General features: G+C 49.5%; 1 long non-coding RNA gene and 1 pseudogene across 1 annotated transcript; one reads left to right on the forward strand and one right to left on the reverse strand.

Moving 5' to 3' along the window:
* Positions 1-826: 826 nt before the first annotated feature.
* LOC119087019 lies at positions 827-12,491 on the forward strand. The gene is made up of 3 exons (XR_005090438.1): positions 827-903; positions 1,330-1,480; positions 12,160-12,491. It is a non-coding gene; the product is annotated as an uncharacterized LOC119087019 (long non-coding RNA).
* A 1,701-nt stretch (positions 12,492-14,192) lies between these two features.
* LOC114709476 lies at positions 14,193-14,643 on the reverse strand (annotated as a pseudogene).
* Between the last annotated feature and the right edge of the window lie 7,685 nt (positions 14,644-22,328).

Raw genomic sequence — 22,328 nt, forward strand, 5'->3', positions numbered from 1 at the left:
GATGATCTCACACAATGCTGAATGAAAAGGAAATGGAACAAGACACAAAGGATGTACACATTATGACTCCATTCATGAAAATATCTCAAACCAGCAGAAACCACACGACTTGATTCAGGCCCACTGAGGGGTTTATACCATGACATCATCAACAACAACCCGAATCGCAACTCGGTGATGATCTTCCCCCTGGAAGGACCAGCTCAGCCTTCTCTCTTCAGCGTTCTTGCAGAACTACAGAGGACTGGGCAGGTTCTGTGTCTAACTGGGTCAAAGGTTGGCCCACGTAAGTGGGGCAGGGAAAGGAAAGGAACTGTAGAGACCAGGGCAAGAAGCCTGATCAACCACCCGCAGTCCGAGACTTCAAAGGTCCCATGAGATAGGGTAAATGAAGGTAGAGCTAGGAAGGAACAAGGGTTTCCTCACCTCTTCCGGCCTTTACACTGTACTGTGGCCCCAACACGCCAGTCGTGGGGACCTTCCTGGGCCACCCTTTGTGCTGTGCTGGCCATATTTCCTGCCATACCACTTACCTGCCCCCAACCCTGCTGGCTGGCACGTAGCCAGCATGGGGTCTCGGGCTGAGGCATTACAGTTGATTTCCTCAAGTGTCTAGCACAAAGAATCCCCCAAGAACACACGAGGTAAGGGCCTTTAGGCTGTTTCTGTGGCTAGGTCAGCACAGAGTGGGGTTTTGACAGAAACAGGGCTTTCCCATGGTGGCTTCAGCTCAAGCCTGTCCCTCTCGCCCATGACTGTTTTGGCCACATCTGGAGCTGGTTGATGAGTCTGTGAGTGGGTACTTCCTCTCAGCTCATCCGTCTACCGACAACTTCCTCATTCATAACACGACAAGGGTGGAGCTGCTTGGGATGTGTTGTTCGGCCCTTCGATTCCTACAGGGTAAGAATAAATACAGTTGCTGCCTCTCCAGAACTCCCATCCTCACCTTCCTGTCTTTCTCCCCCTTCCCCTGCTCCCCCAGCCTCTTCCTTGCCATATCTACCCATGGTTTCCACCAAGGATGTAGGTTGTAAACAACACGGCTAATTCTTGACTTTCTTAACAGAAAAGAGGGTATTGTAAGGGTACTGGGTTGGCAGTTCACAGTGTGGACTGAAGGATGCTGGTAGCCAAGAGCCCAGCCAGGACATGGCCCTACTGAAACACTGCTGTTACCTCGGCTGCCATTGGCCCTGGAAAACTAACCTCTCAACCCTACCTCACTGCTGCCCAGCACTCAAGGTCCCCAGTACCACAACTCTAGGAAGGACTTCTGTTTCTCTCTGTCCCTTATTCAGCTGTGTCTCATATATGGTCATTTGACAGGCTATGGCTTCAGGTAGACAGATGGGGCTCATCACAACTCACGGCAGCCATTTCTTCAAGCCAAGGAAGCATCTAGGATACTGGCAGACAGAAATCAAGGAGCACACCATTCACCATAGTGCAACCTCCGGGCTGGGTATAGAGGCAAGAGGTGAGTCTGGGCACAGCCCTGCAACAGGAAGATGAGAGGCATGGTCCATCGCAGAACTGGGCTCACAGTGAGCACGAAGAAGACCGTGAATACGGCTTTGCTCGCTCCATCTATAAAACAGGAGGACAGGAGAGCATCCTCACCCAAAATGTGTGGGGCCAGAAGTGTTTCAAATTTCATAGTTTTTTTTTTTAACTTAGAATATTTTCGTATATAAAATGGCACATATTGGGGGATGGGTTCAAGTCCAAACATGAAATTCATTTATTTCATAAACACTGTGTACGTATAACCCTGGAGATAATGTTATTATTATGTTAATTTAAAATTAGTTATGTGCATGAAACAGAGCTTTTAAAGTGTGGAGTTTCCCTTTGCAATTCATGTTTTGAAGTATTTTCTTTTTTATTTCTGTTTTTTTCTTAAGATTTATCTATTATATATTTATTTATATATTTATATGTATATGAGTGCTCTATCTGTGTGCATGATTTTGTACCAGAAGAGGGCATAAGATCCCACTATAGGTGGTTGTAAGCTGCCATGTTGTTGCTGAGAATTGAACTCAGGACCTCTGGAAGGGATGCACTTAGTGCTTATACTCAGTTTGCTTTCTCCATTTTCAACAGTCCAGCACTTCCTGCCTAGGGAATGGTGCTGCCACAGTCTTCACACATCAATCAACCGAATCAAGATACCCCACCCCACCCCCCAGGGATGCCCAGAAGCCCATTCCCCAAGTTATTTTAGATGCTATTGAGTTGACAGCCAACCCCAGCTACCACCATGGTTGTGGTAACAGGGATCGTTTATGGACTCCAGTCTACCCAACCACCACAAAGCAGGTCAGCTAAGTCACGAGACAGGGTGCTGAAATGAGGAAGATGGCTTCACTCCAATGTCAGCTGCAGAGAAGGTGGAGGGAGGGCTGAGCTCAGAGTGCATCTGTTTCCTGGGGCCAGCCAGGAGCCCCTGGGGGGAGGCTTAAGAAAGCAGGAAAAAAAGTGTATAGAGGAAATCAAGAAGTTATTTTCAATAACAGACCACAGGTGTCACGAGGGTCAGCTGTCTTGGGTGGATACTGTCCAGATCTCCTGAAGTTTCTGTAACTCAAACAGCTGTTAGCACAACGAGACGACATCTTCAGTCACACATTAGCAGACCGGACACTTCCTGCTGCCCGTGTAAAAGAGTGCAGACTGCTTTAAGGTTGGGCTAGATGTGGGCTCTGCGGTCTCCTAGGATCAACCAACTTGTCAATATGGAGCCACTGCTGCCACAACGGGAGAGCAGCACATACGGCTTGGATATGCCAGACAAGAAATGACTCCATTTCCAGGTGGGAGGCCAGGAGGTTTTGTCACGTGACTCAGAATATCTTGTAGTTTAAAACATGATTGTCTATTTCTGAATTTCCTGCTGTGGGATGTCTTTCTGGATGCTGTGAGTATGTGTTGCTCTGATTGGTTGATAAATAAAGCCATTTGGCCTGTGGCAAGTCAGGTTATAGCTAGGTAGGAAACTGAAGAGAGAGACAAGAAGAAGAAAGGCAGAGGGGAGGAGATGCCAGCCTCTGCCTAAGGAACAACAAGATGCCAGCAGACCGGTAATGCCACAGCCACATGGCAACTTATAAATTTGTAGAAATGGTTTAAGTTATAAGAGCTAGCTAGCGAGAAGCCTGAGCCATTAGGCCATACAGTTTGTAAATAATATAAGCCTCTGTGTATTTACATGGGTTTGAGCGGCTGTGGGACCAGGTGGGATCCAGGAAAACTTCTGACTACATTTTCCCATTTGATATTTTGGGATCGTGGTTGGCTGTGGGGAACTGGACTGTAGAAAACAAAACCGCACACAGTGGGAAAGCTATTGTAGTGGTTCCTGTGGCCAGAATACGTTGAAGCTGAGAGTACGTGGGCTTTTTGGGTTGTTTCTGGTCCATGATTCCTCCCAACAATCACATGAAATGGTTACTGCTACTCCCCCCCGCCCTTCCCCCCCCCAGCTCATATACTGAAAGTCTTCATCCTTAAATTCACATGTGGGTGGTAGCTGGAAGTGGGGTCTTTGGGGATGTAATTTACATTAGAACAAGCCATGAAGTAGGGCGTCTATGATGGCATTTACAGGCTGAGGAAGTGTCATGTGGTGCCCATTTTTCTCTTTCCTTCCTTCCTCCCTTCCCTCCCTCCCTCCCTCCCTCCCCCCTCTCTTTCTTCCTTTCTTCCTTTCTTTCTTTCTCCTTCAAGACAGGATTTCTCTTTATAGGCCTGGCTGTACTCGAACTCACTCCATAGACCAGGCTGGCCTCGAACTCACAGAGATCTGCCTTCCTCTCCCTCCTGAGTGCTGGGATTAAAGGCATGTGCCATCCCTGCCCCAGAAAGCCCGTTTTTCTTGTTGCAGCTAAAGCTCAGAGAGAGGAAATGGTGAGCTTCAGTCCCTCTGCAGATCACTAAGGAAACAGGGATTTGAACTCAGACATTTGTTTTAAAGCACACTTGTACTGGGGGTGCTTAGATGGATCTGTGGGTAAAGGCTGTTGCTGCCAAACCTGATGACCTAAGTTTGATCTCTGGGACCCACATGGTGGAAGGAGAGAACTGATTCATGCAAGTTGTCTCTCTCTCTCTCTCTCTCTCTCTCTCTCTCTCTCTCTCTCTCACACACACACACACACACACACACACACACACACGAGATATAACAAAACCATTTAAAAACTGCATTTAGTATTTGTTTTAATCAGATTTGACGAGCAATGTTTCACTGGGCATGAGGTCAACCCAAGTGCATTCTCTTTCTGTCTTCAACTTACAGATCAAGATGTGAGCTCTTGGCTGTTCCTACTGCCATGCTTTCTCTCCAGCATGGATTCTAACCTTCTGAAACCATATGCCTCAAGTTAAATGCTTCCCTTTATAAGTTGCCTTGGTCATGGTGTTTTACCCAGCAATAAAAAGTAACTGAGACACTTTTTTTCTCTCCTCCTCTCTCCTCCTCTCCTCTCCTCTCCTCTCCTCTCCTCTCCTCTCCTCTCCTCTCTCTCTCTCTCTCTCTCTCTCTCTCTCTCTCTCTCTCTCTCTCCCCACCTCTGGTTATTTTGACACAGGGTTTCTCTGTGTAGTTTTGGTCTGTTCTGGAACTTGCTCTGTAGACCAGGCTGGCATCGAACTCAGAGATCTGCCTGCCTCTGCCTCCTGAGTGCTGAGATTACCTGTGTGCACCACCACCGCCCAGCTTCCTTCTCTTCTTTTTGATTTTTTTCTTTCTTTTTTAATTTTGAGAGAAGTTTTTACTACATATCCCAGGTTGGTCTTAAACTCATGATCCTCCTGCCTCTGGCTCCCAAGTTTTGGGCTTTTGGAGGCATGTACCACTACCCTCAGCTATCTACTTATTCCTTTCCCTTCTCTCTGGTCCTGGACCCTGTGGGATCACATTCTTCCATCCTTATGGCCCAAGGGGCAAGATGTAGTGGAAGTTTCTCCTGTCATGCCGGTTTGCAGTTGGGATGAATCTCTCCCACCCATGTCCTGCAGCCACTCGGTCCTAAGTAAACACACAGAAGCTTATATTACTTACAAACTGTATGGCCTATGGGTCAGGCTTCTTGCTAGTTGGCTCTTATAACTTAACTCAACCCACTTTTATTCATCTATATATTGCCACAGAGCTGTGGTGTTACCAGTCTGCTGGCATCTTGTTGCTCCTTGGGTGCTGGGCTGGCATCTCTCCCGACTACACCTTTCCTCCTCCCTTCTTCAGTTCAAATGTACTGCCTGACCTTATCCTGCCCTGCCATAGGCCAATGCAGCTTATATCAGAATGTTCCAGAGATGAACTCTGGCCTGTACTGGGTCCCACATCATTTGGTGAGGAAATTGGTGACTAAGGCCTTGGTGTAGTGTGGTTGGTTGAGACTGATCCGTGAACCTACCCATAGAGGATATAGAGGTAAGGTCTGTTACTAAAAGGCATTTCTGAGAGAATGTTTTGGACAATTGAAAATGATATCTTTATACTGTTGCATTGAGTGATATGCTTCCCCCTTCACTGGGGACTTATGGGGACAGGATGCCCTAATGGATTGTGGAGACAAATGGTGAGAATTTTGGGCTTGATAAAAAACTTGATAGAAATACTTTGGGTTTAGGAAAAACATGTTTTCCAGGCTTAAAAATGAGTGCATCGTTTTTGCAGTGGTGCCTCCCAGTGAGTTCCCAGAGTGGAAGAGTTAGTGTTTATATACATATTTTAGGATGGTGTGGGAGTTGTGTTTCTGAAATTAGAATGTAGCCTATCATCCGACTGCATGCTTAATGTGTTACCAGGCAATAGACAGCATTCATTGGAAAGGGGAGCTTTTCATTGGGCAACTTTAGTTCAAACCTTGATTCTACCCATTTCTAGCTGTGTGATCACATGACTTAGCTTTGCTGTGGTTTCCATTTGCCATGTGCAGAACGGTGCTGCTGATACCACCTCCTCCCTAGATGCTGAGACGGAAAGAAGATGGGCAGTGATGGAGCCTAGTGCACAAAAAAGTCTCCTTGGCATCTGCTATTATTTTTATATGTCAACTCCCAAGCAGAAATCAAACTAGTGGTTGGAGAGTCAGAAGGCTACATGGGAGTGGGGTGAGAAGCCATGGATCCTCACTAGTTTGTGTCCCTACCAGGATCAGTGTGGCAGTGGTGAGAGGAGACACACACCCATTTACCCTCCGGGGTCAGGGATCTTCCAGGAGAAGATAGTAGAAAGTTGCTCAGGCTGAGGTCTTGGGTATCCTGAATCAGAGAGGGATTCCACATGACGCGTTTCACTATCATCAGGACGACATTTACATTTCTCACTGCTGTGATGGACCAGCGGACGCAAACACTTCCAAGAAGCCCGTGGTTTCTGAGCTATGCCAACCATCACGGTGTGTGTGTGTGGGGGGGGGGAGTCTGATGGAGTTCATGATGATAGGAGAGTGGGGAGGGTCCCCTCACATTGTGGAGGGCCAGGAAGTGAGGCCTTGGGACCAGAACCAGCCGTTGATGTAAACTGCAAAGATCCAGCCCTAGTGACCTACCTCTGTCAGCTGGACCCTACCTCCCACAGCTTTACAGCCTCCCCAAACAGTGCTACCTGCTGGGGACCAATTGTCTACTCACGTGAAGTTGTGAAGTAAACTTAAACATGGCTACAGCTGCCGCTTTTACCAGGCAGAGAGCAGACAGTGGGTCAACACTTCGCCACATGAGCTGGCCAGTGACCCAAGGGGGACAGAGGGGAGGAGCGCCATTTCCCAAGCCTTTACAGTGTGTGTGGCTCCATCACTCCTGCAGACAGCTGCAGGCCAGGTGTGGGGGCTTGAATATCTGCTGAAGCCAGCTGGGTCATGTTCCTCGGCTGGACCCTCCTCACGCAAAGCCGCTGCAGAGCCCTGCACCCGCCCTGCCTGCACACTCACCCGCCCTGCCTGCACACTCACACGCCCTGCCTGCACACTCACACGTTCCGCAGCTAGACCGGCGGCCAAACAACCTGCACACACTTTTTTACAGAGAATGGTGAAATGAGTTCTCTAGCTCAGACAGCTGATGAGAGGCAGAGCCAGAGGTGACCAAGGAGCCAGTGAATTCCATGCCTGGCACTCACCTGCAATTCAGGGCAGTGAAGGCCTGGGGAGGTTACTGATTCCATCAGCATCTAGGAGCTTCTGAGTAGCACCATATGGATGCCACTGAGGTGGTGGCAGTGTCTACCCTACCCACCCTCAAAGATGTGTTGTCTTTTTTTTTTTTTTTATCAATTCAGGAATAAGGGGTGAATGTGATGAAGCGTCATGACACAGTGATATTGTACACGCTAGTGGTTCCCCTGCCATTTGTAAAATGATTTTCAATCTCTGACAGCTGGGCTCTTAGACGCCTAGCTCTCACTAAGATGTAGAGGTGTGGTGCGTAAAGGTGAGGAGCTGGGCTTCAATCCCATGATCCCCAACAACAGCTTGTCTCTCGTTTTATGATGATAGGCACTTCGGTAATCAGTGTAGAGGACTTGAGACCCTCTGATGCAGGTCCCCAGTGGGTGGCACTGTTTGGGGAGGTCGTAAAGCTGTGGGAGGTAGGGTCCAGCTGACAGAGGTAGGTCACTAGGGCTGGATCTTTGACGTTTATATCAACTGCTGGTTCAGGTCCCAAGGCCTCACTTCCTGGCTCCTCACTCTCCTATCATCATGAACTCCATCAGACCTCCCCACCATGATGGCTGACATACCAGGGTGCAGCATTGGGCAGGACCTGCCTCCTGCCAGAAGGTCCGAAGGCCAGCATACCTTGGCGTCTCCGTGTTCTGACATCAAATCCATAGAGGGCTAAGCTTGCCAAACATCTAGGATTTCTTGAGGCAGTTTCCTGTACCAATCATAAGGACAAAGTTGAGATGGTGAATGTATAAAGAGAAAAGGCTCATTTGAGCTCACAGTCCGGGAGGTTCTGTTCCATGTCAGCTGCCTTTCGGTCTAGAACGAGGTAAAATGAGGTGGTACTTCTTGGCGAGAGCCTGTGGTGGAGATGAACCAGTCCCCTGGTGGCCAGAGAACAAAGTGAGAAGAAAGCGCAGGTTGCACTGCCCTTCCAAGCACCCCACAGTGGCCCAAAGGTCTTCCTCTAGGTTCCATCTCTTGACAGACTCCATGTCCTCCCTCCAGTACCACTCTGGGGACCATGGTTTTTGCCACCTGGCCTTCAAGGACCCCAAAAGCCAGACTATAGTGGAAAGCCCAGGTGGGTTTCCCATGGGCTCAGCGCAGGTCTCTTGGGCAAGAAGGTGGGGTGAGACTATTCTAAATCTATCCTAAGGACCAGGAAAAAAAATTCTGGAAGCTGCAGGAGCAGATGTGTCTGAAGGCAGTGGAAGGAGGAAGCAATGAACCCCCAAAGGGACATGGCTACACTGAGGACTTAGTATAGGGATGTGTGTTGTGGAAGAACCCACCGCCACATCCCTATGAAAGCCAGGCTTAGATGTCTGAGTGGAGGACAGCTTCTGCTCCCTCTTACCTCTTCTCCAATCTCCCTGCCCCCTCCGCCTCACCCCAGAACCGGCAGCACCCACAGTTCCCAGGTGAGGAGGCAGAGGATGGAGAAGCGCAGGGGTGGAGTGTGTGTGCATGTGGGGCTCCCTCCCTATGTGGGGCTCCTCCCCTCTGCACAGACGGTGTGCGCGCAGCTTCCTCGCCGTGAGTGCTAGCTCCCACGGCACATCACATCCCGTCCACTTCTCTCAGGTAGCCCCTTGATTCCAGGTTCTGACCCAATCACAGGCCACAGTGAAACACAGGTAGGTCCAGAGGGGCTCCTGGCATCTGGAAGCTCAGGTCCTTCTGTGCGTATCAAATGATGAGGTGCACACCGTAATGAAGGCCACATGCCAGACACCTGCCTGTCAGCCTCGTCCTCATGATCTTAGGAGATGGCTGCTGCCCTTCTCAATGTACAAGCGATGAAGCTGGGGTTCAGTGAGCTTGAGTGGGGGTCAGAACTCGGTCCTCTCTGACTGTGGGTGTGTTCTTCACCCCGGTGCACTGAGGAGGAGGCTGCAGCAGGTGGACAATGTGAGAATGGAACCGGAGAGAAGGGGCCATAGGAGTCTGAAAAAAAGAAATGAATCAGACTCTTCAAAGGTTCAGCATTCGTGGGCGTGAGCCGTAGCACAGTCACCGGCCAGCAATGGCACATGATGCATCGTGATTGTGTGCCACAATTATGCATCACTAATGCCTTTTAGGTCATTTGGTATGCTCTGCCCTCCCAGTGTACTGGGGGGTCCTTAGCTGCATTCTATAAAGAAGAGATGGGGCCCTGAGGCAGGCCCCGGCTCTAACCTGAGCACCTGATGGCCAGCAGTACTCCCAGCTGAACCCTTCTGGTGGAGTCCAAGTGTCCTGTTTAAAAACGGCTCATTCATTTTCATTGTGTGTGTGTGTGAAGTGTGAATGTGTGTGCGTGTGTGCGTGTGTGCGTGTGCCACATGCCACTGTGTGACTCTCCACCTTACTTTTGTGAGACAGTAGCTCTTAGCGAACCCAGAAGCCACTGACAAGGCTAGACTGGCGGCCCAGTGAGGAGCTGAGCTCAGGTCCTTGTGCTTGTGAGGAGAGCACTTGACTGACTGAGTGGTCTCCCCAGAGTCCATTTACTAATGGAGGGAGAATCAGGAACTGTTAAACCTTCACCGTAGACTCGACAACATGTCCCAGGTGGGTCATTGAGCGGCTGCATCTCCTGCCACAGTAATGAATAGGAGGTGGGGATTATAAGAAAGCTGGCTGGGCTTCCCTGGAGGATGCCCAGTGCCCAGGAAATGGAGCTTTTTGTTCCTGCCTCAGAAGAAGGCCCGTCCCACTTGGTGTTTGCCTGACACGATCCTCCTCTGTTTCTTCACTTGGCCACCACATCGCCCAGCTCTGGGGCCACCTTTCCTCAGAGCTGAGTGCCTGTTTTCCCTACTACCCAGAAGAGGCCAGCGCCTGGTAGTCAGGCCATCTCCAGTACCCACACATGCTTGCTATCTAAGAGAGGGCAAGAGTTGTATTTGAGTTGTCTGGGGATGAGCTCCATGCAGGGTTTCTTCATGGGTGTGTGACCAGTGCCACCACATGAGGACCTGTGTTCAGAAAGAAGGGCCCTGAGTCTGTCTCCATGAGCATGATTACCTCGTTGTCCTGAAAGTCTTAATGAGTCTGTGAGGTTTGTGTTTGAGGTGAAGTCGGTCTGAAGGCTTTGGCTCATAGCTGCACTGCCCTATGACCACAGCCTCTACCCAGCTGCACATAGAGAGTGGGATGAGGTATGCACCCCAGTGGCATCTCACAGCCCATTTCAGGGTTATGTACTCCGGCACCTGTGGTGGCTGTGGCCCAAGAGACCGCATGCCAGCAAGATCTAGGCTCAGGCATACCTCATGCAGATTCTTCCTGCTAACTAGCGTGAGAGAAGGCGGTAGGCCGGGATGAGAGAGCAGCATGGCATGACTCTCCTGGGCAGCACCCTGGCCAGGACAGGCAGAATCAACCCAGTAACTGGCAGAAGGGGTCTCCAGCTGCCCTCAGTCCTACATAAGCTTAAGCACCCCAGGTCACAGGGTGCGGCCCTGACCCCTGTAAGCTTCCTCAGCATCCCATTCCCCGGATCTCTAGCAGTTAGCACCGTGCCCACATGTGTGCCCTCCCCCCCCTCTTCTGTGGCTGCGTGGGCCTGCTTTGTCTCTTGTAGCTGCTGGAGGTTCCCAGGTTGAGTCACTGTAACACTTCTGTGACTCTGCTTCTGTGTTAAACGCTCTGTGCATACATTAAAGCCAGAATGGGGCAACAGAGAAGAGCGGTGTATTCAGGCTAGTGAAATGTAGCGCGCCTTCGCTTAGAATGGAAGTCAATAGCAGATGAAAGCGGCATGTCCCGGAGACTGCAGAGGAAAGAAGGGCTTTTGTGGGGACCCCAAGCACTGGCTAAGACGCTCCCTGAACAGGAAACCCCAATCTTTCCCCTTACAGCTCTCCCTCTGCCCCACCCAGCTCAGGTTTGTTGAATGAATATTTTTGGTGTAAAAAGCAAGGACACAGTCATTCCTTTCTGTTTATGACAGTACTTCCTACAGTCGGGATCGCAGGCATGCCACGGAGCAGAGCAGCTGAGTCACAGAGTTTCTCTGGCATTATGGTGACTTGGACAAGCTCTGAATATTCATGGTCAGGTGATGTCGCCAAGAGAACACCACAGAGTGAACTTCTCCAGCCCAGGTGACCCCACACAGCCTCTAAAAGTCAGAGCAAACGGCAGAACCACTCAAGGGAGGAAGGGTTTCGGCTGGCACCCGTTGCCATGATCCTCCGCTGTCTCACTCAGCTCTCAGCCAAGGAACACTTTCCCACAAAGCCCCACCCGAGGCTGGCCCACAGCCTGCCACAGCGGGGAAGGCAGGTGACAGGAGAGGCTCTGTCCATGGTGGCCAGAGCATGAGGCGTCAGCTGTTCTCAGACACAGACAGGAAGCAGAGCCAGCATGCTGGAGCCAGGGGCAGCGGGCGGGCGTGCGTCTCACCTTCAAAAGCCCTACTGCCTAGTGACCTACTTCTGTCAGCCAGGTCCCGCCTCCTAAAGGTGCTGCAGCCCTCACGACAGCGCTACAAGACGGGCCTGGGTGTTCACAACCCGAGCTTGGCAGGGGACGGTTCAGAGCAAAACCAACGGGGCTGCCAGCATGCCAGGGCCACCACCTTACAGGAAGCTCGTTTTGTAACTGGGAAGAGGACACTGGTGCTCACTAACACAATGAGTGTAGTGTGGTAAAGAGTAAACTAGTTGAAATGGCCATTCACCACGGGCATCAAATATTATGCACCATTGTGACCACGGGAGCTGTTCGTTACTGACGTGCCGGGGGAGGGGATAACATCAGGACCACCACAAGCACTTGAGGAGGTGCTGTCCGTCAAGGCTGCACTGTTAGGTAACGGGAGTGGCTCAGCTCTGCTGTGATCTGATGGGACCACTGTCACCCTGAGGTGCATGGCTGAGAGGGTGAGACACCGTGACCGTGTGTACCCTTGGCTTGTCTGCCACACTTCCACAGTGGAGACCCCTTTCTTGGTGTTCTCTCACTAAGCCCGGTTCTTATGTTGCAGGAGGAGAGTGTGTCAGACTAACCCCAACAGGCAGTGGTGACCAGCTGTGGGTGAAACTGTAGAGCAACTGTATGAAGAGGCCAGGAAACCAACAAGATTGAGAATGTCAGAGATGGCCCCGTGGAATGGTTAGTGTGTTTGCTGAGCTACACATGCACCTGTATACACGCGCACGTGCACACACACACACACACACACACACACACACACGCATCTAAGTCCACACTTACACACAAGCACATGAAGAAAGTTCATTTGTTGATTGGCCATGGCAGGTACCAAGTAAATGTTTACTACCAAGTACATGTTTTGTTTGGCAGGTCTAATTTTTTCCTATAGTTGTCTATTTTTTTGTTGTTGTTTTATGTTTTTTTTTAATTTCTAATCTTTTTAAAAAATATGTGTATGTGTGAGTGTCTGCTTATCCAAATGTGTACCATGTGCATGCAGGTGCTTGAAGCCAGAAAAGGGCAGTTGATTCCCTAGAGCTGGAGTTACAGGTATTTGTGAGCTCCCATGTGTGGGTTTGGGGAGCTGAACCTAGGTCCTTTGCAAGAGCAGTATGTCCTCTTAACCTCTGGTCCCATTTATTCACCCCCTATTTTTTTTGTAAGTATAAATATGTGAATGTTACAGTGAGGCCCATTATTCTGTATAATTAACTAGTATCTTAAAAACCAAGAATCCCTTGAGACCTGCTTGATCTCTCCTACCACACGAGGACATAGGAGAAGACAAGATAGGAGCCCTCACCAAGGACTGGACTTGCCAATATTGAGGATTATTATTTCAAGGTATGTTAATTTTGTTTATGTTGCATTTGTTTTAACTCTGTGAAGCTGTGTTACTTTGCCTGTGTAAAACACCTGATGATCTAATAAAGAACTGAACAGCCAATGGCAAGGCAGGAGAAAGGATAGGTGGGGCTGGCAGGCAGAGAGAGTATACAGAAGAAGAAAGAAGAAGTAGCTAGGGCAGGAGGAGGATATCAGGGCCAGCCACCCAGCTACACAGCAAGCCATGGAGTAAGGGTAAGATTTACAGAAGTAAGAGAACTTGGAAAAGCCCAGAGATATAAGGTAGATGGGATAATTTAAGTTAAGGAAAGCTGGCAAGAAACAAACCAAGCTAGGGTCAAACATTTATAATTAAGAATAAGCCTCTGTGTGTGATTTATCTGGAAGCTGCATGGTGGGCTCCCAAAAGAGCAAAAACAAACAATAACATTCTGGTATACCAACATGGCACTTGAATTTCCATAGTGCCTGAGAAAGGGTTTTAAAAAATACGACTCCTTTAAGAGTTTCGCCGGGCGGTGGTGGCGCACGCCTTTAATCCCAGCACTCGGGAGGCAGAGCCAGGCGGATCTCTGTGAGTTCGAGGCCAGCCTGGGCTACCAAGTGAGTTCCAGGAAAGGCGCAAAGCTACACAGAGAAACCCTGTCTCGAAAAACCAAAAAAAAAAAAAAAAAAAAAAGAGTTTCTGCCAGACAGTGAGCCCTTGAGCACCTAGTATATTAAGTAGGAACAAAAAACTAAGTAAAAATACCTGCCACAGGGCAAGCATTGGCATTCTAGAACCCTAGGGGGTTGAACGCAGTCCTCGGTCATGAACCTTCAACCAGGCCATGAGCTTTAGGCCTGGCTTTCATGACCCGAGAAGAGGGCAGAGCCAGCCAAGAGAGCCACTCAGAGGATCCAGGTGTAGGTTAGCAGTTTAAAGGTTTTCTCACACAGTCAAAAAAACGCCTAAAAGATAGGCAGCAAAATAGGTCCAGATTGGAAAACAACAACAAAAAAACCTCTAAACAGATTCCAGTGTGTTTTACAATGTGCGTAGGCTTAAGAAAGAAAAGAAAATGGGTATAGGCAGTTATAGAAAGAGTTTTAAAAACTAAAGTCTTTAAAGAAATAGTAAAAGTAATATAAAAGAAAAAAAGCCATGTAAGATGGGAAATACGCAGGAAGTCTGGATCCTGTATATTATTGTGTTGATTTTTATTTATTTATTTTGGTGTGTAGGGGGGTAGGGGATCAGTCCTTCTTGGATACCACCTTCCTCATGGTGGCCAGCATGTTGCTCGTTGCTCAGCTCCTCTGCTTCCTCTTGGTGCGGATGTGCGTGCCCACCCTCTTCTTGACTTCTTGATGAACTTAAGCGCGCACTTGTCCTTGGACACCTTGCGCATGGCAGCTGCTCATAGGGCGAGAGGCGGCACACCTCCCGGATCATGACCCACATAAACTTGGTGTGCTTGCTGAGGCACCCGCGGTGCCGGCTGTGTCTCGGCTTGTTGACGTTCTTCATCACCTTGTGGCCCTTGTTGAGGCCCACGGCCATGGGGCAGCGCAGGCCATGGCTGCTGCTCTCCCATGGTGACCACAACAGGAAGGCCAGCACCGTGAGGAACCCTGGGATATCTCGATTTTGAATTTTTTGATTATTGATAAGCAAACAACAGCTGCTAGGAGACATGGGATTGTGAACTGGACTGCTAAATTGAACCAATCTAGACACTTTAGGAATGCCTTAACTTTAAAAAGAAGTAAAAAATGTATTTGTCAAATGGGAGTCAAAAACACTTTTGAGTTTTGTTTCTACAGGAGACAAGGGGTTGTGGATTCCTTCAGGAATGATATTGATCAGGTGTGATCAAGGGAGATCTCCTGAATCCTGATGGGTGTTATCTATCAGCAAAGGTTAATGCTGGTCTTCCCAGGACTTGACCATTATCTCAACATTTTCTCAGGGACCCTAAAGATGCTTCATCCACAGACAGTGGGGAGCAGTTTGGAGAAAATGACGTCCACATTCCCAAGAGCTGGGGTGTGGGTGGTCTTTTGTTATTTGGTGGGTTATGAATGTTTGTTATCATTTAGGGGAATATAGAATATTGATACTAATTTAAAGTTATTTTTATTACACTGTGCATATGTTTCTGCTCTTGTTTTAAAGGATTTGTAGATATGTTGGGTATGCTTTCTAGATCATATAGAGATATATTTTGGATAGATGGTCTTCAAACCTTTCAAAGACCTACAGAATATGGAAATTAAAATGTTTTTGTAGCTTAGGACTTTCCAATGACAATGAGATACATCTTCTCCTGGCAGCACCAATTTACTTCAGAGATGATGGACATTGAAGAAACTCCTTATGGAGTTTGCTTTCAATGTGGCAAGGCTAGCCATTTGGACAAGAAGCTGCTCTTGTCTGGACTGATTGACAGTGTTTTGTATAAACTGGACATGTAGGACCCACAGGAAAGTGACTGATGAACTTTGCCAAAACAAGGCAGGATGGTCCTTCAGGCTTCCTGCTTCACAGAAGAGTCTGTCAGACATTCAGCAGGACACAGAGGAAAGTGACTGACAAACTTTGCCAATATAGGTGGGACAGTCTTTCAGATTTCCTGCTTCACTGAAAAGTCTGCCAGATACTGTGGCCTGTAGGCTGAAGATGGATGCCCCAACATTGCAGAGGAACTTTGGGTGACTGTCCAGGTAGTCAGGTGTCTCTGTCATTTCTAGAGTTTTTGGAAGTTGTTTGCAATGCACTTTTTGTTACTCAAATAATATTATATCCTTCTGAGGCCTTTAATGAAGTTGAAGACTGGTTGCAGTTTTCCTTAGATATGATAGAAAGTAAATTAGATATAAAGTAAATTAGGTATAAAATTTTGGATTTACTAAGGTAAGATAGATTATGGAGTATTTCCTTTAAATTTACCAGACACAAATGAATTGGAATTCAGTACATTGTGAGTGTAATCTTTACTTGATAATTGTTCTTATTGTATACAGTCTTACTATGTTAAAGTTGAAATCTTTCATTTTTGTTTAGGAAAAAAAAGGAGGAAATATTGGGGAATATTATTTTAAGATGTGTTACTTTTGTTTATGCTGCATTTGTTTAACTCTGTGAAGCTGTGTTACTGTGCCTGTCTAAAACACCTGATGGTCTAATTAAGAGTTGAACGGCCAATGGCAAGGCAGGAGAAAGGAAAGGTGGAGCTGGCAGGCAGAGAGAAGAAATAGAAAAACAAATCTGGGAGAAGGGAGAAGAAGGAACAAGTTGGGAAGGAGGACTTCAGGGACCAGCCATCCAGCTACATAGCCAGACACAGAGTAAGAAGGAAAGAAGAGGTATACAGAAATAAAGGCAAAAGCACAAAGTCAAAAGCTAGGATAACTTAAAATTAGGGAAAGCTAGTTAGCAATAAGCCAAGCTAAGGCCAGGCATTTATTATTAAGAATAAGCTTCCATGTGTGATTTATTTGGGAGCTGGGTGGCAGGCCGGCAAAAGAGTAAGAAACAATCAACCACATGCCAATGCCTTGATTTTGGCTTCCTCCACTCTAGAGCTGTGAGACACGGGCGTCTGTGGCCTGTATGTACCCAGGTTTCAGTATTTCAGCACAACAGCTTGAACATAACAAGACCCATTCGGAACTATCAGCTTTAAGAGGCTTGGAGACAGCCAGCTCTGGTGGCATGTGTAGGTAATCTCACACCAGGCAGGCAGGGGCAGGAGGGCCACAAGTTCAAGCCTGAGCAACTGATATACTGTCTCAGAGTAAGAAGTTAAAAGGGGGCTCAGGGCCAGCCCTAAGGGTGTGAGAGCAGGAGAGCTGACACTGCTCCCCCAACCCCACCCCTATATATCCGTACAGCAACCAGGAGAGAGGACCCCACACCTCGCCTGAAATAGACAGTGGAGAGGGCGCTGGGGGCGTGCGTGTGGGTGAGCCAGACCCGAGGGCCTGAGAGCAGAACCGGCCCTGCTCCTTGCTGCGGGCTGCATTGGGTGAGCTAGCCCAGGCAGTGCTGGAGAGCTAGCCCAGGTAGTGCTGGTGAGCTAGCCCAGGCAGTGCTGGAGAGCTGCCTTGGGTGAGCTAGCCCAGGCAGTGCTGGAGAGCTGCCTTGGGTGAGCTAGCCCAGGCAGTGCTGGAGAGCTCACCAGGGTGGTAATGAAGGCAGAAAGCTGGTGGGCTGACTAGCCCAGCTACCACCCAGGCCCAGAACCAGGGCTATGAGTCAGCCCACCCCAACATCCACCTCATCTGTGAACTGTTGGAGCACGTGAAGGGGATGAACCTACAGATCCAAAACTGCAGGATCTCCAGGTCACAGGACAACAGGATATCCAAGAGGAGCCCCAGGGAGGGCCTACTGTTGATGGTGTAGCAGAGGCCAGAGGCCTGGAACCAGACCAATGACTCATGGCCATGAACACTTGCGGGGCAGATGAAAGGATTGAAGGGTGAACTGTGTGACTCAGCAGGCCACACCACAGCCTCTGCTATGAGATCCTTCTCTCTCTCTTTGTTGTTGTTGTTCTTGTCTGTTTTATTTTGTTTGCTTGCCTTGTTTGTTTTTTGTTTTTCTTTTAAATTTTGTTTCATTTTTTGGGGGGAGGTTGCAAGGGCAGAGGGCAGATTGGGGGGCGGGGCAGAGATGGGTGGAATCGGGATAGATGATGTGAAATCTGCAATGAATCAATAAAAGCTTGAAGAAGAATTTAAAAAAAGAGTAAATTATTTTTAATTTAACAAAGAGTTTTCAAAGGGCTAGCTCAGTGGCAGGGAGCTTCCTTAGCGTGACTGAGAGCCTGGGTTTGGTCCCTAGCACAAGAAGAGAGATTTGGAGAGCAATGTGTACACACATCAGATCTTCATGCTGTATATTGTAAATATATGCAGTTTTAATCTGTCAACTGACAGAGTGGGAGGGCATGAGGGACAGCCAACACCAATCCAAGTTCCTCTGACCTCTGTTCACGTCTGTCATCCAGGTGGACAATTGTCGTTTCCCGCCCCTGTTGCCTCCACTGTTTACTTACACATAACATTCATCCAACTTCAGGGTTGTTTTTCTTTTCAAACTGTAAACTTCATAACCACAAAAGTGCCGCTAAGTGGCCTGGCCTTGATGTCTCCTTTGCTAAGCACTGTGCACCACGGCCCTGTGAAGTCTTTTGCAGGAAGAAGCCTGAGTGAACAGTTGGGGGCGTAAGTCTGGAGAGGCAGAGTGGATGTTTGTCAGGCCAGGACCCCTCCTCCCCCAGAAACCCAAAGCCGAAGCAAACTGACCAAAGCCACAGAGCAGCTTCTGAGCCTCCATTTGCCTACCTGAAAAATAGGCCAAATGGTCACAGCTCCCTGCCTGGTGTGTGTATGTGCGTGTGCATGTGCGTGTGCGTGTGCGTGTGCGTGTGCGTGTGTGTGTGTGTGTGTGTGTGTGTGTGTGTGTGTGTGTTTGGGGGGGGCGCGGTTCAGAGGATGAGGATGAGGGGTGAGGGCTGGATTCCTGGCTCTGGCTGGTCACGAGTGGAGGCTCCTTGACCTTGTCTGTGTCTGATTCGTCTCCCTACTGTTCTCAGACACTATAACATGCCAGCTGTGTTCTTTCCATTCCTAGCTGGGAAGAGAGAAGACGGCTGGGTTTCTTGTCCTGGGCTAGGAGGGAGGGAAGCTGGAAGCCTGGAGAACAGAGTTCTCACCCTGTGTGGCCCCCAAACTCACGTGACCTTGTCCACACAGTGGCCTCTGCTGCAGGTTGGGGAGATGCTCTGGACTCTGTGCTGGAGTGAGAGGGTTGGGTGAGGGGTTGCTGAGCACTTACTAGAGTTCCCAAGCTGCCTGCGTTTCTGGCCCATAGCTCTCTCTCTGTGTCCCAGGGCTTTGCCCGATTGAGAAAGAATGGGCTGTAGGCTGGCTTGGCTTCAAGCTGTTACTTTCCCTGTGGAAGAGGGAGAACATGGGCAGTCTGCCTCCCCTGTGCATAGTAGGACCGCACACGCTGCTGGCTGGTGTACTGAAAGCAGAAGCAGGGTGTGTCCATCCAGACAGGGCGTTGAACAACCCCGTCTAGCACTGCCTGCTGGTGCCCGGGGAAACTTTGAACAGACAGGATTTTCATCTGCGTCTCTGGGGGAAGCTCACAGGTATTGTGAAAAGATAAAAAGAAGGGGGGGGGGAAGCTTTTTAAAAATTTAAGCCATCAAAATTGTGTGTATGTTCTCAATGTTACTACCACAAAATCTTGCCTATCCTGATGGAACCACATTCTCCTTTTCAGGTAATGGTTGTGAAGATTCAGTTGAACTAGGGAGATAATAAATGCTCATTGAACGGTAACTGTGATTACTATGAAAGCCTGTGTGTTAGCTTTCCATGACTGTAACAAAATACCGGAGAGAAACAACTTATAGAGAGGAAAGTTCATTTTGAGTCACAGTTTCAGGAGACTCAGACTGTGATCAGTTGGTCGTGTTGCTTTTGGATGATGGAGAGAGACATGCTGCTCACCTCCAACAGCCAGGAAGCAAAGAAGATCCCTTTCAAAGGCTGACCTAACTCTTCCCACTAGGTCATACATCTCAAGGTTCTACCGTCTCCTGACAGCACGTTGGTGACCAAGCCTTCGACACGTGGGCCTTTGGGGGACGCTTATAAAAACACAACAGTGACAATTGCAAGAAGTGGGTGGGTTCAAATCTCAGCTTGATCTTGGCCCTCCGTGTGGCCTTGACCAGGCAATAGCTCCTGTCCCCAGCCCCGGGTGTTCCATGAGGACCCCAGGAGGACAGAGGTGGTACTGCACTGTGGTGTGAGCCCCCGTTATGCTGCCTGGCTTCAGGCATCTGCTCTATGGCCTTGAGGACATCACTTCATCGCTGTACCACTGTTCCCCCATCTGTCAAAGGGCAAGGATAGAGGCCCCTAGAGAAAGAGCTATTGGGAAAATCAATTGCTTAAAAGCCCGTCTGACTTACCGCGAGCACAGAATTCCAATGTCATTGCTATTGCCCGCGGGGTGACCTGCAACAGTGTGTGGGAGCCGGATGTGAGCCCCAGCCTTGTGCTTCACCAGCCATGTGGCTGTGGGACTGTCAGTACTTCCTCAAGTCTCACTTTGCTCCTTCACTAAACAAGTACGATAATACCTGCGCATAGGTACTGCCGAGGTTAAGGAGGCTGGTATGAGGCACCGACAGCGTCTACGGAGCCAGCCACAGGGCCTCGGCCTTTAGCAAGGGCACAGTCCATGTCAGCCATGATGATTGTGAGAGCAATGAACAGCTCACACAGCCCAGGAGCTTGTTTTCATCCATTCACCACTGCTGCACCAAAATCCCCGACACTGGGACTTGGCTCTGGGGAGGGCCCTTGACTCTCCTGTAACAAGCTGATCTCTCAGGACATAGCTCACTCCTGAGATCCTACCTCAGCCTATGGAACCAGCAACACTTCGTTCATGACGGGGCACCCCCAATAACCTAACCACCTCCCAGCAGACCCCACCTCTCAAAATCTCTCCGCCTCAGCATCCCTCACTGGGGACCAAGTCTCCAGCGCCTGCACCTTTGACATGCTCAAACATAACCAGCTCATGGCAATGTTCTAACAGTGTCTGTCCTCCACCACGTCACATCCTGCGCTCTCCTCCCCCGTGGCTGTCACCACACCTACCCTCAGCCCCGGGACTAGTGTGAGGCAAGTGAAGGGGGTCATCAAGACGCCACAGGCAAGGCTCTGTCCTCTGATCTGGTGTGACTGGTGGCTGTTGAATCCTCCTGTCACTTCCTACAATAGCAAAGGCTAGCCTGCTGGTCCCCACAGGCCCCCTGCGCACACCCGTGCTTTGTGTGGGACGTGAGCAGCAGCTGGGCTCCGTGGGCCAGGTGGCTGCGGGTACATCTCCCCTGGGCATTGCAGCCACTCTGATTACCCTCTTGAATTGCCCCTCCCCGGCTGTATATTGGGTGGGTATTCGAGGCTGCTGGCTTCTCTCAGCCTTGGCTGCAGCTTGCTGCTCCGGACCTCTGGGGTGCCGCTGGAGTTGGATCCAGCCAGAACAAGCATGCAGAGAGACTGTCCCCAGAGAACCTGTTCCCAAAGGCCAAGATGGGGTTGTGAGACTCTGTCTTTGAGGAGGGAGCTGAAGTCCGGGAGCTGTCTGCAGCAACCAGGTAGGAAGACCCAGTGGGCAGGTGAGCTGTCTTCCTCACCAGGGGCTTCTGCCAGGACCCGTGAGAAGGGCTGCTGGCTTCCACCTCTCTACCCAGCCGTGCTGAGGCTTGAACCCAGTGCAGGGTAGAGGCCAAAGAAGGAAAACAAGCAGTGCTAAGGTGTGGGGGGGTGGGGTATTGGCAATCCTGTTTTTTAAAAGCAGTCCCCATCAAAGTGGACATGCGTTCTGTAACAGAAATGTATTAAGTTTGTATCGGGTGGACACAGGTGACATCCGTCAGGCTGGGAGCTTCCAGTGTAGGCTAGAACCTGCCAGAGGAGCTCCCTATGGCTGGCTCTAACTCAGAGATACCCACTGTCTCATCACGTCCTCACAGTCTTTTCTCTGTGCTAGCGGGGGAGTGGACTCCGGTGGCTCTCTGTGTATGGATGGAGACCTCACTCTGATGGCCTCTCTGAACTCTCAGTTCTTCCAAGTGTCTCCAGACAGCCACGTTCGGGCATGTAAAGGACGAACACTCGGTCACAAACAGACACTAGAGTCACGCGCCAACATCAGGGCTCACTTGCATATAGGAGCGAGCGGTCCTCCCTGGGTGTAAGTGTGCACAAGCACACTTGTCGGTAAGCAGTAAGCACACGGCTCATGAGCTACCTGGAGCCCACTCTCTGGTTCTCATGTCCGAGCAGGGTAGTTAAGGGTGCGAGCTCCAGAGTCTTCAGAGAACCTGGGCTCCATTACGGAGTTCGCCTCATCTGAGCTGTGTCCTTAGGCTTGTGCAGGGGGGGATGGGTGGGGTTGTGATTGTGCATATATGGGGGCCAGAGCAAGATGCCGGGGTCCTGCTCCATCATATTTATTGAGATAGGGACTCTCTCTCTGAGCATGTAGCTAGACTGGAGGCCATTGAGACCCAGCAATTCTCCTGTCTCCACCCTGTAGGGCTGGGTCATAGGCAGGGGTGCAGCTGCATCTGGCTCTTTACCTGTGTCCTGAGGCCCAAATGCTCTTCCCATGGAACCATCCCTCTAGCACTGACTCCACCTCTCTCTGTGTCAGCTTCCTTATGTGTTTAGTAGAGCAACAATACATGCCACAGAAAGCAGCCGATGTAGTGGGAAAAACAGGCTAGGGTCTGGAAGGCCCAGATTTGGGAAATAAGAGGGTTGTCATCTCCGCTTGAGAACAAGGGT

The sequence above is a fragment of the Peromyscus leucopus genome, chromosome 8b, assembly GCF_004664715.2.
Source record: "Peromyscus leucopus breed LL Stock chromosome 8b, UCI_PerLeu_2.1, whole genome shotgun sequence".
In the NCBI taxonomy this organism is placed as follows: domain Eukaryota; kingdom Metazoa; phylum Chordata; class Mammalia; order Rodentia; family Cricetidae; genus Peromyscus; species Peromyscus leucopus.